The sequence below is a fragment of the Rhipicephalus sanguineus genome, chromosome 6, assembly GCF_013339695.2.
Source record: "Rhipicephalus sanguineus isolate Rsan-2018 chromosome 6, BIME_Rsan_1.4, whole genome shotgun sequence".
In the NCBI taxonomy this organism is placed as follows: domain Eukaryota; kingdom Metazoa; phylum Arthropoda; class Arachnida; order Ixodida; family Ixodidae; genus Rhipicephalus; species Rhipicephalus sanguineus.
In genome coordinates this window covers 108,729,052-108,744,825 of record NC_051181.1, presented here as the reverse complement: position 1 = coordinate 108,744,825, position 15,774 = coordinate 108,729,052, and positions in this window count along the sequence as shown.

Sequence of the window (15,774 nt, the reverse complement as noted above, 5' to 3'; positions counted from 1 at the left end):
TGTGACAGACTTCCTACCCAGCGCTTTTAGGTGGCTCCAAAATATCCTAGGCGCGGCCTTCTTCTTTTCGCGAATCTCTGTCATCCAGCGTTCACTTTCACCTTTAATTTTTGCCTCGACTAATTTCTGCACAATGGATTTTTGCTCTAAATATATTTCCCATATTTGGTTGACTTCGTCCTGTGGCCGCTTCTCCTTTTTTGCCTGTCTGTGCTCCCGTGATGCCTGACGTCGCATCTCGATCGCTTCCCGGATTTCTTTGTTCCACCAACTTTTTGGCTTTTTCTTTCCTTTCCAACAAATAGTTTTCTTCTCTATTTCCATTTCTTTCGTGATTACATGTAGCAGCTCACTATACTTCCAGTCTTTGCCTGGTAGTTCGTCTACTTTTTCCTCGACTCTTGCGGCTATATTTGTTATTTGTTTGTCATTTAGATACGAGCTGCCAAACTTTGATTCTATGTTCTTATTTTCAGTTTTATATCCCATTTGTAATATTATGCGTTTATGATCACTACCTAAGCTGTTAATGCCTTCTTCGTCTATTCTCATCTCTCTAAGTTTGTCATATATTCCTTCTGTCATGAGACAGTAATCAATGCTCGATTGCCTGTTTCTGACTTCCCACGTGATCTGCCCCTCACACTTAGGCCCCACGTTAACTATCTCAAGACTATGTTGCTCGCAGAGATCTAGCAATAACTTGCCATTGGTGTCTGAATATCCGTCAAGGTCATGAATGTGAGCGTTCATGTCCCCTAGAAGGATTATCTCGGCATCATGACCAAATTCTTTAATATCGGTGCTTATGCATTTCACTATCTCCAGATTCTTTTCTCTGCAGTTATTGCCTGTCCACAAGTAAGCTACACCTAGCCACGTTTTCTTTCCACCTACTGTGCCCGAAACCCACATGTGCTCTGAACACGTTTGTTTCACTCTCTCCCATTTTGTTCTGCTATGAATTAGCATTCCAACCCCCCCACCTCTCCTTTCTGATGTGATCCTGTTACATCCTTCCCAAACATAATTTTCAATATGTGGTGGCTCTTCCAAGTCTCTAAGGTGTGTTTCTGTAACCGCATAAACACCTATCTGTTCCTTGTTTAACTGTCCCTCAATCTCTAACCATTTTGCCTTTTTTCTGCCACCCTGCATGTTAATGTAACTAATTGCAACACGCGCCTTCTCCCTTCTTTTACCTTTTCTCTGTTTTTTCGCTATACTACCTGTCAAAGAGTCCCCCTGGTTGTTTTCCTCATTACAAGCTACCATGGGCACCGAAGGGCCCGCGTGCCCCCCAAAAAAGCTACTGCGCGTCCTGCAAGACGCCAACCCACCTCATGGCCAAGCCTCCTATCGAAGTGTATTCCGTCTCTTCGAAAACCACCCCACCTGTGCACCTCTCTGTTTATTTCCACTACCTCGATGCCTTTCTCTCTACTCATCTGCCATATCTCTTTGTTTGCGTCGACAACCGCTCTTTGCAGGTTGCCGTCACGCACCGGTACCTCCGGTATTGTGCATACCACTATCTGCACCTGAGGGGAAATGGCGCGCATGTCATCGACCCCTTTCGCCAATGTGGTCGCTAGTTCGGCTGATTCGTTACTCAAGACGTCGTTTAGACCTCCCGCGATTATCACGAGGTTACGTCCATTAGACTTAGCTGCGAGTTTTGCGTTAGCTTGTCTCATCACTGATCCCAGCCTATGGCCCGGGAACTTTCCTATTAAAACTCGTTTGTCGCCTCTCACCCTTTCCTTGACTGCTTCTGCGCATGTAGCTAAATTCGAGTCCCCGGCGATTATCACGTGATCCGACTTTCTGGTGGACTCTCCCGCACCTGGCCACTGCAACCTGTTACTAGCGCGTGCTACTGCTGTTGTTTTGTCCCCTCCCGTTCCCAAGACTACTTCGCGGAAGGTGGGTCCTGTGTCCCTTGCACCTGTCCTTTCCAAACCTGTTTCCCCCTTCGCGCCTAACCACTGTGGGGGGTCGATGCCCCATTTTTCCCGCTGTCGCCTGTTCCCTGTTCCCCGTGGCTACATTGCTGGCATGGTCTACCTTTGCCAATCCCCTCCTCGGCTGACTTAAGCCTTTCCGCCATAGCCATCGTTTTTTTCCCCGCTCTGTCGCTACCGCTTTCTCCAGCTCGGAGATTCTCACCTTGAGCTCATTACTGGGCGGCCATCATTATTTCCATCTTCGCCTCTAACTCGCATTGCTTACACTTGGCGTCAGCTCTCTCTGTCGTCTCATCCTCACAAACCTCTATTTTCCGCACCCATTCCGCATCCTGAACACTTACGGTCTTTTTGACCATGGCTATAGAGCATTCACGCGGTCAGATTAGATACACTTAAAGCCAAATGATATCACAAAACTCCGCAAGTATGTTACACTTCAAAGCACCTGTGCACCTTTCAGCCACGTGGTGGCCAAAAAAAACAAATATTAAAAAAAAAACACCCGAAGCGACTGTCACACCACTTTGTACCAACAGCACAAAGTTGTAAGCTCTATTAAGCTGCAATCTAGTGGCTTAACTAAAGAAACAAGCTCGAATCATGCAAAAAAAAAAAAGCACTTATCTGACGCTGTCATTCCGGAGCCCACGAAAAACACGTCCGTCCTCTAGCAGCACCACTCACCACCACTCACCATTTCCTTATGCAAAATTGCTGCCATCTGTCGGAGGTTTGACGAAGCTACCCATTCGGCGCCATGTTGGAGGCTTGTGGCCGAATCGTATTGCTGTCGCTGCTATAACTTCTTGCTTGTATCTGCTTTGATAGTGGGAAATCAGGGCATAAAAACGTCAGACGAGTGTTTTAGGGGCCTGTACACGTTACCGGCATTTCCTAGTTATTACGTTGACGGTTATTACGTGTACCTCATAGGGAGAAGGAAATACAAGATTGACACCGCGAGTCACATGTAGGCCTGCAGTCGCCAAGAATGAAACTTTGCGCTAGGTTACAAATTTGGTATGTTTGTTTTCAATGTAGCGGATAAAGCGTTGTTAGCTATCTGAATATCATGCGTGTAGTACAGGACGGATGGGAAGAAGCGTTAACGGCGACACGGCTAGGCACAGCGATGACGGAAAGAAAGTGCTGTAGACCCAATTTAAAACGTATTTCGTAATGGACACCGTATGTCGAGCTGATGTATTGTGCGTCTAATTTTAAATTAAAGGCGTCGTCCTCGTTTTTATTTTTTAAATAAAAAAATATTTCGCAGCTTTAGTCACCGATGTATATGTTATGTATGAAATTACTGCACGATTGAAATGTAAGATGTTTGCGCATCTCACGCACGTGAAAAGTGAACATGAAAAGTGTTGTGTCTCCAAGCAGTAGATGCCGATCAGCTGGTGTTTTATTGAATATCCTTCCGACATGTGTTCCTATATAACACGATACTCCAAAATCTCGTGCACATCGTCGCTTTCGGGGCCTACTGGTGCCTTACAATGTCACCCCGTAGCGGCAAGGCAGTTTTGCGTCGCCTACGAGACCACCAGCGGTAGCGCACCCACGGCCGAATGCAGCGCATTTCCCGGAATAGCATTTTTTTTTAGTATCATAAGAAAAGTGCCACGCACTTGAAACACCTGTTAAAATTTCCTAGCACACAGGGGTGGATACAGGACTTTTCCGAAGGGTGATCAGCTTTTGGGAGCAACTGATGTGCTCTTCCGGGGGTATAACTTAAAAAAAAGTAAGGGGGGGGGCGGTCAGGATATCCGGGCCACCCGTCTGAATATGGCAGTGATACCACATGAAATGCTTGAAAAATACGCATAGTGAAGCAATACGCGCGCAAAGCATCCCACCAAACGCTACCTTGTTAAACTCCACAATCGAAAACAAACAACAAACAACACGCTGCAGCACAATCGGTCCGTTCGCTGAGAATCAATGAGGCGCATGAGCTACCTGTCTAACATGTAATTGTTATCGCAATGCAATAATCAAGGTAAGGTCAACAGCAGCGCAGGCATGCATGAGTAGCCGCGATGCAGCTTTCAAGCTCGTACACGAAGCGGGTTTGTCTGTGCTTGTAAGCACACGGCACGAAGACTGTCTCGTTCCGGCATGACACGAAAGAGTGTTCTCTGATGAGTGCCGATGCTGTCACATACCGCATCTATTAAGAACGGCGAGCGCGTAAACACGGCGTTAGTCATGAGCACTAGCTGGAGGAACGAAACGATATGCTTATTCTCGTCGGCCGTGAGGATATCTAGTAACATGAAAGTCAATTTCCTGCAAACCTTTTTTTCAGCATTGCAATTTTCTCTATCTGAGCAACACGGCACAAGAAAATATGGTGGCATTGCCGCTCCTATGAGCCGCCACACTTTGATATGAACGCCGTGTGTGCACATGCGGAGCGCGCTTAGTCTTGAACATGGCGGAAATGCGCACGGCGGCCGCTAGATGGCAGCAATTTTGCATAAGGTCTATTGCCATGAGCAAGAATGTGCTTCTGCGGTAACGAAAGCAGAATCAAGGTACAAAGCATACACTCTAAACTGGGTAACTCTTACGATAGGGGGCACATTTTCAAATCCTGCTACACCACTATTTTAAGGGTGATAACGTACCCCGTACGTTTCTAACTCTTATTATAGGTATACATGAGAATCCGTAACTCTCAGTACTATAGGTATACACGCTTGATATAGTATTTTACAGCTTACATCTCAACCGCCAAGTTTTCACGTTCCGTGCCCACGCATTTTGGCATACATTTGCCAATCAACAAGGCATGTAACCTAATCTCAATACGTCAAATAACTCCAGGCAAAACCTTTCAAAAATTTTATTTAAGACGGTCGGCGTCAGCCGGGCTTCCACAAATTTCAGATGAAATATTCATGCGCCCACGCCCCATATCGGGAAAACGGGGGCAAGTGAAGCCTGACGTAGTTTCTTTCTTTCTTTCTTTCTTTCTTTCTTTCTTTCTTTCTTTCTTTCTTTCTTTCTTTCTTTCTTTCTTTCTTTCTTTCTTTCTTTCTTTCTTTCTTTCTTTCTTTCTTTCTTTCTTTCTTTTTTCTTTCTTTCTTTCTTTCTTTCTTTCTTTCTTTCTTTCTTTCTTTCTTTCTTTCTTTCTTTCTTTCTTTCGATCGCATTGAGGAATGCTTCCTTCCAACTGTTTTCTTCCGGCCCCGCCACGGTGGTGTAGTGGTTATGGCGCTCGACTGCAGACCCGAAGGTCGCGGGATGAAATCCCGGCCGCGGCGGCTGCATTTTCGATGGAGCCGAAAATGTTTGAGGCACGTGGGCTTAGATTTAGGTGCACGTTAAAGAACCCCAGGTGGTCGAAATTTCCGGAGCCCTCCACTACGGCGTCTCTCATAATCATATCGTGGTTTTGGGACGTTAAAGCCCAGATATTACTATTAACTATTTTCTTCCGCCATGCCAGGAATTGGACGTTCATCCATGTTCTTAGCGGTGGAACACTTCAATTGTTGCTACCGGCAACAGCGACGATGCGATGCGTTCATATCCAGGCAATAATGAAATGTGGCAACATTAAATATCAAGTCCCCTCAATAAACGATCAGACTGCCATACCAGAACCGACTGAACGCCGACAAGCATATGATCGAGAGAGCATCAATTATTGGAAAACGGCTCGCCGGCGGCTGGTTTTTCGAGTACGACGCCACCACCGCTGAGATCTGTGAGTTATAAGCGTTTGCTTAAAATCAGATGTGGTTTCTCGCTTAGTGTAACTAGCACACTAACGGCAATTATTAAACAAAGTGCAATGAATAAAGCGCGCTGTTTGGTGAAACTCGAAGCGGCGAAATAGAGCTCTCTAAATGCCGGATATGCATGCGTTATCGAAAATTAGCTGATAGATGACTATGAGCCAAGTAGTAACGATCCATGGGTCACGGCGTTGCTCGATGACAATCGAGCCAAAGTCTGTGCATGACATGGAGTGGGCGCTGGCCTTTTCTAGAGCAGTTTGGAGGCAGACACGCTAAAGAACGCGCTAAACAACGCGAATATAGCAACCATAAATGCGGAGTGCCTATAGCTTTCTACCTGGCCAGGTGGGTCCTTGAACGTAGCTATGTCGTAGAAAGGGCCGGGTGTTTCTTTTTTTTTCCTTTACTTGATTGAAGGAGTCACCGTGTTGGTACGGCCGGAATCCTCCAAGCACCCAGACAAGCAGCCAGCACTTTTCCAGCTACACTTTACATTGTTACGGCTTTTCCAACACGCAACTCGCTTATAGATGACAGCCTATTCCCACTAGGCGGGTTACTGTTGGGTCGTGGACTACGCAAAGACCGGCGCCGTATTCGGCTGCACGCGCCTAAGCTGGGTCAATGGCGGCACAATCGATGCCTGTTTAGGAATGGGTCTGTGTGCCTGGCTGTTAGAGCATCGGACTTCAATACTTGGAACACAAAAGTCAAAACCGAAGGTTTGGACTCTTTTCAGGGACGAAGCTCATTATAGCACCACCTGGTCGGTCGTCGCTCCATCCGGCGAGCCCCCGCCGTCGCGTCTCCCGTATCATTCAATAGATGGCGCTGTCCCATAGAGATGCATGCAAACTGTAGTTGGGTGACGATATACTAGATGGCGCTGTCCCATAGAGATGTGTGCAATATGTGTGCGAAAAAAAACACGAAAAAAAAGAAAAAAAAAGAATAAAAAGGCAGCGGCACCCTGCACGCTAGATGGTGTGCAGTAATCAAAGTGGCGTATCGCTTTGATTACTGCTGGGCGAAACCACTGAACATTTCACTGTGTAACCAGGATTGCTTCAGGAGCTTCGCCCAAGCCCTTCACCATTCACCTGTGGATATGCTGTAATTTTTTTACATTCTGAATACAATGTCCTCCTAGCCCTCTCGCACTCGCGCTCTGTAATGAGGAAGGAAGAAGCGGTCGATCCCGGAGCTAGTGCTAGCTTAAAGAGGGCGTCACTAGATTACTTGACTTTAAGTACCCCGTTTACTTGCATGCTGTTGAATTCGTTAAAGTTAAGGCTACCTAATGATAAATAAATGATTAATAATGCTGACTATAAAATGTTATAACAACAAAAGTCTTATTTCTGGGTGAGTCCAATACTTGATCTGTGACTGCCAATCTCTTTTATTTATGCTTCTTCGGTGTAACTATGTGCTGTGCTGACGTCGCTCGTGTGTAAGTATGTGTGCGATGTCACTCGTGCTTTCAAATCGAATGCAGTCACGCAAGTGTTAGTTACCATGTAAATCAGTCAAAATGGCTTCAATGTAGCTAGGAAGTGTTTATATGTATTTAAAAAATAAATAAATAAATAAATAAATAAATAAATAAATAAATAAATAAATAAATAAATAACATATTGTTCTTCCGCCCAGGGTAAGGTCTGTAAGTCGGATCAGTTCTGCGACACACAGTCATACACGGTGCCTGAATGTGAGTACTTCTTTTCCACAGTCAATTCGTTACTCATCTTCGAAGCATTAGGTTTCCATTAGAGAGAGGGAGAATCAGTACAGAGAGAGTGAAAGAAGAGAGAGAGAGAGAAAGGAAGAGTGAGAGAGAAATTCTTGGCGAGGTGGGATTCGAATCCGCGTACAAACAATCTGAAGACCAGCGTCGTAACCACTCGGCTATCTAGGCACGCTATAGGGAGCATACCAGGGTCTTGTATAGTATAGCATAGCAAGGGGGTGGGAAAGGGAAGTAAGGATGAGGAGGAGGAAAAAGAAGAGGGCTGAGAGTAAAGCGTGGCACAGAAAGAAAGCAAAAAGAAAAATAGAGAGAAGGAAAGGGAAGAAAGACAGAAGGAGAAAGAAAGAGAGCAAGGGACACAATCAACGAAAGAAAGAAGCATGGCATAGAAAGAAATAGAGAAATATTACAGAGAGAAAGGGAAGAAAGACAAAGAAAAAGGAACTGATGAAGACAGAGTATCAAACAAAGAGAAAGAAATAAAGAGAAAGAAAGCAAGATGAAGCGAGAAGTAGACAGAGAGAGAGAAAGAAAAATGATAAAGAAAGATAGAAAGTGCGAGAAGGAGAAAGAAATACATAGACAGGAAAAGAAAGCAGTAGAAATAGAGACAACAATTAACAAAAGAGCAAAATAAAAAGAAACAAAGAAGACAGTTCAGCTCCGCGCTTCCTTCGGGCTTGGCACGACTAGCGCGAAGCTTCCTTAATTTTTTCTTATATGAGATGCTGAGAATATGTTACTTTCGTGTTTTTTTTTTCAGGTGCCTACCAAAGGCGCTCCGACAGATGAACAAAAATCAGGACTGAAAGAAACTTGCAGCAAGAAGACACGCTGGATGAACACAAGAGGCATGAACCTGTTGACCGACTGAATAAAGTTACTTGTACTCCACGACGAGTGGACAGTGATTTCCATTTCTTATTTTAATAAGCGTGGTTGGGAGTTTAAGGAATCAAACGGATAAAGTGTCCTCAAAGTTCTCACGAAGGAAAGAAGGGGAAATTTAAGGGCTCGTTTTCTTTGTTAGACACAATATTAAGAGATCTAAGAGACAATGATTACAAGGAAAGTATAGGGGATATTATTTGTAGTAATTATGATATAAGTGGGAATAAAGTAAAGTGGACGGAAAGGTAACTTGCCATCGGCAAGTTGTTAGAACTACTACTGTTCCCTATGTCATGTCATAATAGCGAGGAATCGCAAGAGGAGCGCGGTGTGGACGTTGTCCACAGAAGATTTGAAAACGAAGACAGCGCGGTGTGATAAATGTGGTAACGGTACTCGAAACCAGCGACGCAAACTGATACCACCTGCTGCACGACCACTTTATTAACGTGCCAAAAAGTCATCCTCCAAAGAAAGGCGGTCATGACGAGAATGACAATGTTGAAGACCCCGTTTTTGAAGGTTACCCGCCTCTTCAGGTAACTATCTCGCTATTTAGCCAACAATCTTTGTGTAACACATCTTGAAAATCAAGTCGCTTTTCAATTACGTAAGACATTCTTATGTTGCAAAAGGATGGATTGTTGGTAATTCATATTCGTTCAAAAAGCTGAGTCCTCTTCCCTGGTCCCTGTGTTTTCAGAGCTACGGCCTCATTCAATGAAAGCGGCAAGGCGGCGCGTCAACACTCAACAGTCAAGTTTGTTCTTTTCTCTAAATTTCAGACGTGCGAGCGCATCGTCATGTTGCTTATTATGTTCGCGTTTGTTTTTGGCGCAGTGCTGTTTCATCGTGTTGCCACACGAACAAAGCTCTCCTTGCCTGATAAGCCAGTGGTTTTCGTCGCCTGCAGTGTCACAGTTTTTGGTATTTTATTTAACTCCCAGCTCTTACTTGTTTATTTTTCTGTAAGTGCACTATACAGTGGTTCAATATGTGCGACATTGTAATGTGCGTTGTTTATTTGTTGACTGGTTGTTATTGCCGTTATATCTTACTCCTTAGAAAATAAAATAATATTGTTTAATAATGAAAGAAAGAGACGAAATATATTAGAAGGCAGAGAGGGTGGCCTGAGCTATATAGTACGCCGCGGCCTGCTACTCTTCGATAGTGATGGAGTATGATGATAGTGGCAGAAATACGTGACCCGTTAATATTTAATTACCAGCGTAAGGGGACAAGGACGCTAATAATCATATTTAATATGTTACATACCAACTAGCCCAACTGTCCGCCTTATCGCGCATATATAGGTACCCTTTTCATGATAGTAAAGCTAGCTTTCCTGCGATACAGTTAGCCCAATTAATGGCAGTTAGTCACTTCTGTAAACAGCGTGTTCAAGCGCAGTTTGCTTGCGCTATGACGCGAAAAATGTAGACTCAGCTTTCCTTACATAAACACGCATAATAGACAAACCCCAGCATGTGAAACTATAGGACCTGGTCTCCTCATGAAGCACAAAAGGTGCCGCCATTAGTTGGGCGAATATGCAGCGCAAGGAAGAGAACTCACGGATTATGAAAAGGGACCAACAGACTCTTTTCACAATTCCCAATTTTAGGCATCGGCTTACCAAATGTCTAGCATACACTCCATTATTATTCAAAAAAATTACCTTGTACCATTTGGTAGTACTGTATGGTCGCATATTTCGTGGAAAATTGAGCTTTCAGCTAATGCTTGCCCTCCCATGTCGCCAGCCTAGAGGCCCTCACCTTCTGCTGTGACACGAAGGGAGGACAGTCGCGAAATACTATATGTTCTAATGTCTGATACATTAGACAGCGCTCACAGTTCGGGCTCCACGCTTGTGTAGTGGTTAGGGTGCTAGACCGCTGACCCGAAGGTCGCGGCATTAAATCCCGGCCGCGGCGGATACTTTTTCGATGAAGGTGAAAATGCCTGAGGCCCGTGTACTTAGATCTAGGTGAGCGTTAAAGAACCACAGGACGTTCGTATTTCCGCAATGCTCCACTACGGCGTCCCTCATAATCACATGGAGGAGTTTTGGACGTTAAACCGCAACAGTTATTACTATTACAATTGCGGACTTACGCCCGATTGAAGAGATTCGTGTAGCGCCGAGTTAATGCAACGACCAGGTGAAACCTGGGGAGTACACTGCGGCAGCTGCCGTTTATTCTAGCCGGAAGGCAAAATCTCATGTCACTCTATTTCCCGCAGATACTTCTTTTGTTTCCAATAAATGTTTTCAATCATCATCATCATGTTCCGATGGTCTGTTTGAGGCCAGTATGTTGCTGTGCAATCTCGCATGGGTGACATCAAGGAAGAGATCACGTCAGTCCGCAATTGTAGTATTATGGAGGGCTTCCACAATATCTAACGGACAAACGAAAAAAAGATGTTCCTACGAGGGCGAGCGTCCTATTTAATTCCTCTGCCTTCTCGTCTCTATTTTACCTTTCTCGGTATTTCCTCACCCTCGGCCACGCTCCGTGTTTCCGGTGCGAGGTTTCGACCAGTGTGGTCGCCGAAAGCGCCTCCGATTTCGGTGCGCTCGAGCAGGCAGGCTTCGAAGAAATACGACCTGCTTCCGAATCATCCATGGATGATGGCCACAGATCCTTGAATTCGTGACATCGCCCAAAACCGCCGGGCACACTGTGTCCACTGGGCGAAGGTGTGAATTTTCACGCTGGCGCAAATGCGCACATGTGATCTCTAGCCCGTCTGATAGAAAGAATTCGGTCAATATCAGACGCAAACAATGCCTCTCAAACCATGAGATATCCTATTAAAAGGGCCCCTCACCAGGCCACATAGCAAATTTTAGTTGATGCTGGAAGTTGTGCGCCGAATGAAGAACATTATGCCGGAAGGATTTTTCAAATAGGTTCATTACGAGCTGAGAAAAACAATAATTTGTAGCGGCGCGAAACCATGTTGCGAGGAGGCGAGTTTCGAACCCTTGCCACTCGCCCCGTGTAGCCTTCGCAAGCCAAATCTCTTCCCTGCCCTCTTCGGCAGCGGAGCCGGAGGGTCACCTGACACATACGCATGAACACGCCATGCGTATGTCATGCGAACACGACTAGCGGTATGAAGAGCCAGTGGTGCGATAACGTTTACTTGGACGCTGTAGAATAAATGAGCCTAATGAATGCTCGAACGCGCCAGAACATTACTTTCGTTTCCAGGGCTGGCGTCTGCTCGATGCAGTAACCGCGGGGACACTAACGCATAGGAAACGGAGGCACATTAGCGCCGCATCTCGCTGCAATCCACGGGAAAAAAAATTCGTCTGATCCCACGCACTGTGGGAATCGATGTAATGCGAAGCAGCCAGCAAAGAGCTGCATACATCGCCTTGTTTGTCTTTGAGCCAAATGAAATCATTCATGCCATGGCATCTAGTCCACCATATATCGCATGTTTGCCATGCACGCATGCACGCACAATCTAGTGTACACCATGCCAATGAAACGCATATTCTGGTATATAAATGCATGACCTGTCGTTTATGTTCATCACGCACTCGTGTCATGCCATACCAATTTTGGTATATATCACGTTAACAAAACGGCCGGAAGCGCACCATGACAGTGGCATGTAAATCATACCGTGCATGACATGCATAACATGATTCGCATGTTAAGACCTCTCATTTATGTTCGTCATACAGTCACATCGCGCAATACCAATTTTGGTGTATATCAAAGGAGCGAAATGGCCGCGAGTGCACCACGAGTAGAGCATTAAATCATGCCGTACATGACATGAATATTGTGGTTTTTCATGTTACCACCTGTCACTAATGTTCATCATACAGTCACATCGCGCAATACCAGTTTTGGTGTATATCAAGCTATCGAAACGGCCGCGAATGCACCATGAGCGTGGCATGTAAGCCATGACATACATGGCATGCATGCCATAGTTTTCATGTTACCACCTGTTATTCATGTTCTTCCTACAGTCACATCTCGCAATACCAATTTTGGTGCATATCAATCTAGCGAAACGGCCACGAGTGCGCCATGAGCATGGCATGTAAATCATGTCGTACATTTCATGCATGTCATGATTATCATGTTACCACCTTTCATTTACGTTCGTCATACAGTGGCGTCGCGCAATACCAATTTTGGTGTATACCAAGCTAGCGAAACGGCTGGGAATGCACAATGAGCGCGGCATGTAAATCATGACATACATAACCTGCATGTCATGATTTCCATGTTACCACCTCTCATTTACGTTCGTCATGCAGTCGCGTCGCGCAATACCAATTTTGGCGTGTCAAGCAAGCGAAACGGCACGAGTGCGTCATGAGCATGACATGTAAATCATGTCGTGCATGTCATGCATGTCATGATTTTCATGTTACCACGTCTCATTTACCGTCGTCGTACAGTCGCTTCGCGCAATAGCAATTTTGGTGTACATCGAGCTAGCGAAGCGGCCACGAATGCATCATGACCGTGGTAATTAAATCATGTCATACATGACATGCATGTAATGGTTTTCATCTTACCAACTGTCATTCATGTTCTCCATACAGTCACATCGCGCAATACCAATTTTGGTGTATATCAATCGACTGAAACTGCCACTAGCGCATCATGAGCGTGGCATGTAAATCAGGTCGTACATGACTTGCATGCCATGGTTTTCATGTTACCACGTCTCACTTACGTTCGTCATACAGTCGTGTCGCGTAACACCAATTTTGGTTTATATCACGCAAGCGAAACGGACTCGAATGCACCATGAGCGTGGCATGTAAATCATTACATACATGACATGCATTTCATGGTTTTCATCTTACGAACTGTCATTCATATTCTTCATACAGTCACATCGCGCAATACCAATTTTGGCGTATATCAATCTACTGAAACTCATGATCTAATTCTACTGAAACTGAATCTACTGAAACTCATGATGTAAATCATGACATACATGTCATGGATGTCATGGTTTTCGTGCTACCACCTGTTATTCATGTTCTTCATAAAGTCACATCGCACAATACCAATTTTGGTGTATATCAATCTAGCGAAACGGCCGCGAGTGCGCCATGAGCGTGGCATGTAAATCATGTCATACATGACATGCATATCATGATTTTCATGTTACCACGTGTCAGTTATGTTCGTCATACAGAAATGTCTCGTCATACCAGTTTTCGTACGTATCCCTTCATTTAAACGGCCGCGAGCGCTCCGAGACCATGTCATGTAAATCATGCTGCACATGACATGCGCGTCATGATTTGCACGTTAGGACCTGTCATGATGTTCGTCATGAACTCTTGTCACGTCGTACCAATTTTGGTATATATGAAATTAACGGAACGGCCGCAAGAGCCCAAAGGCCGTGGAATGTAAATCATGCTGTTCATGACACGCGTGTCATGATTTTCATGATATGACCTGTCATTTATGTTCGTGATAAGGCCATTTTATGACACACCAATTTTGGTATACATCCGATTAACGGTACAGCCAGGGAGCCCAAAGGCCGTGGAATGTAAATCATGCTGTTCATGACATGCGTGTCATGATTTTCATAATATGACCTGTCATTTAAGTTCGTGATAAGGCCACGTTATGACACACCAATTTTGGTATACATCCGATTAACGGTACAGCCAGGGAGCACAAAGGCCGTGGAATGTAAATCATGCTGTTCATGACATGCGTGTCATGATTTTCATGATATGACCTGTCATTTAAGTTCGTGATAAGGCCACGTTATGACACACCAATTTTGGTATACATCCGATTAACGGTGCAGCCAGGGAGCACAAAGGCCGTGGAATGTAAATAATGCTGTTCATGACATGCGTGTCATGATTTTCATGATATGACCTGTCATTTATGTTCGTAATAAGGCCATGTTATGACAAACCAATTTTGATATACATCCGATTAACGAAACGGCCAGGAGAGCACAAAGTCGTAGGCGGCTAGATAGATAGATAGATAGATAGATAGATAGATAGATAGATAGATAGATAGATAGATAGATAGATAGATAGATAGATAGATAGATAGATAGATAGATAGATAGATAGATAGATAGATAGATAGATACGCTGAAAGTCGCAGAAGTTCGCTAAGAAATGCTTCGCATTTAAAAATCAAAAAGACGCACACATTACTTTCGTGTGTGTCATTATTTCTCTCTGTTTTATTCATCTATTCAAGCAATAAATTACACAAACTACATATGCCGTGTCAAATAATTATCGCAGTGTCACGTGCTACTGTTGGTCACGTCAGAGCACAGCTGTGTACTAGAGGACCAACGTCACAGCACTACCGTCTACGTAAGGCCAATCCATCGTGTACGTCATCTCCTCATTCTCGGGGCGCGCGCCCGCGAGAAGAAGGGCAAGCGGCGTATAGCTTGAAATTTGACCCATTTCCGTGGCGCGTAGCGTTGCAAATTTTGGCAGACGTCATCGGGAGCGCCCAGTGTATGCATTTCGCTCGTCAGCTAAAAATTGTCAAACCTGGTGAGGGGCCCTTTAAAGCACCCATCAAAAATGCGATTAATCGATTAACCAATCAATTAAAACATCACATCGAAGGCAATTATTCGATTAAAGGCACAATCGATGAACGATTAACGGTTATTCGATTAAAAAATTTCATCGACCATCCCTACTAGCTGAGGTTAGCTAAAGACCCCCGTCTTAGATGCTTGGCTAACAGCAAAACAAAAGCTGAATTTTGCCCACGAAAATTTTAACTTTGCCTCTGTATTGCTGACGTTTCTCCGACAGAAATCAACTGTAGAAATCAAGGTGGCAGCCTAAAACAACCCTAACTGGTGGCACATAGCCACCATGTAATGCCCACGCCTGCTTTCTGTGCAGTGAACGACGCTGCCACCGCGTGGTGGAGACTATACGGTCAATGACGCATGATTTCAAACCGATGGACCAACAGAGATGGGTGCTTGTGATCGCCGACATCAGTTTTACCATAATTAGAGCGTGTCGCCTCTTGTGTTCAATCCTATCATCATTGGCACTATAGAGGTATACTGAGTGCAGCGCCTGTCATTATTTCCTCTCTTTCCTCTGTCTTCTTTTATTTATGAACTTTGCGCGACTACAATCTGTTTATGCCATGTGAGCATTGTCAAAATGTGCTAGTGTACAACGACAAACCATCACCTCAGGAATGTATTAAAATAGGTACAATAGAAAGAATAACGACAGTTTTTACGCACGAAACGGCGATTTCTTCGCGCATTGTATGAGCAATTTAACTATAACCCAACCAGTTTGCAATATCTAATAGTAATGCAACCTTTGCGTCTGACCTTGGAGATGTTTTCCGATACGACTTCATAG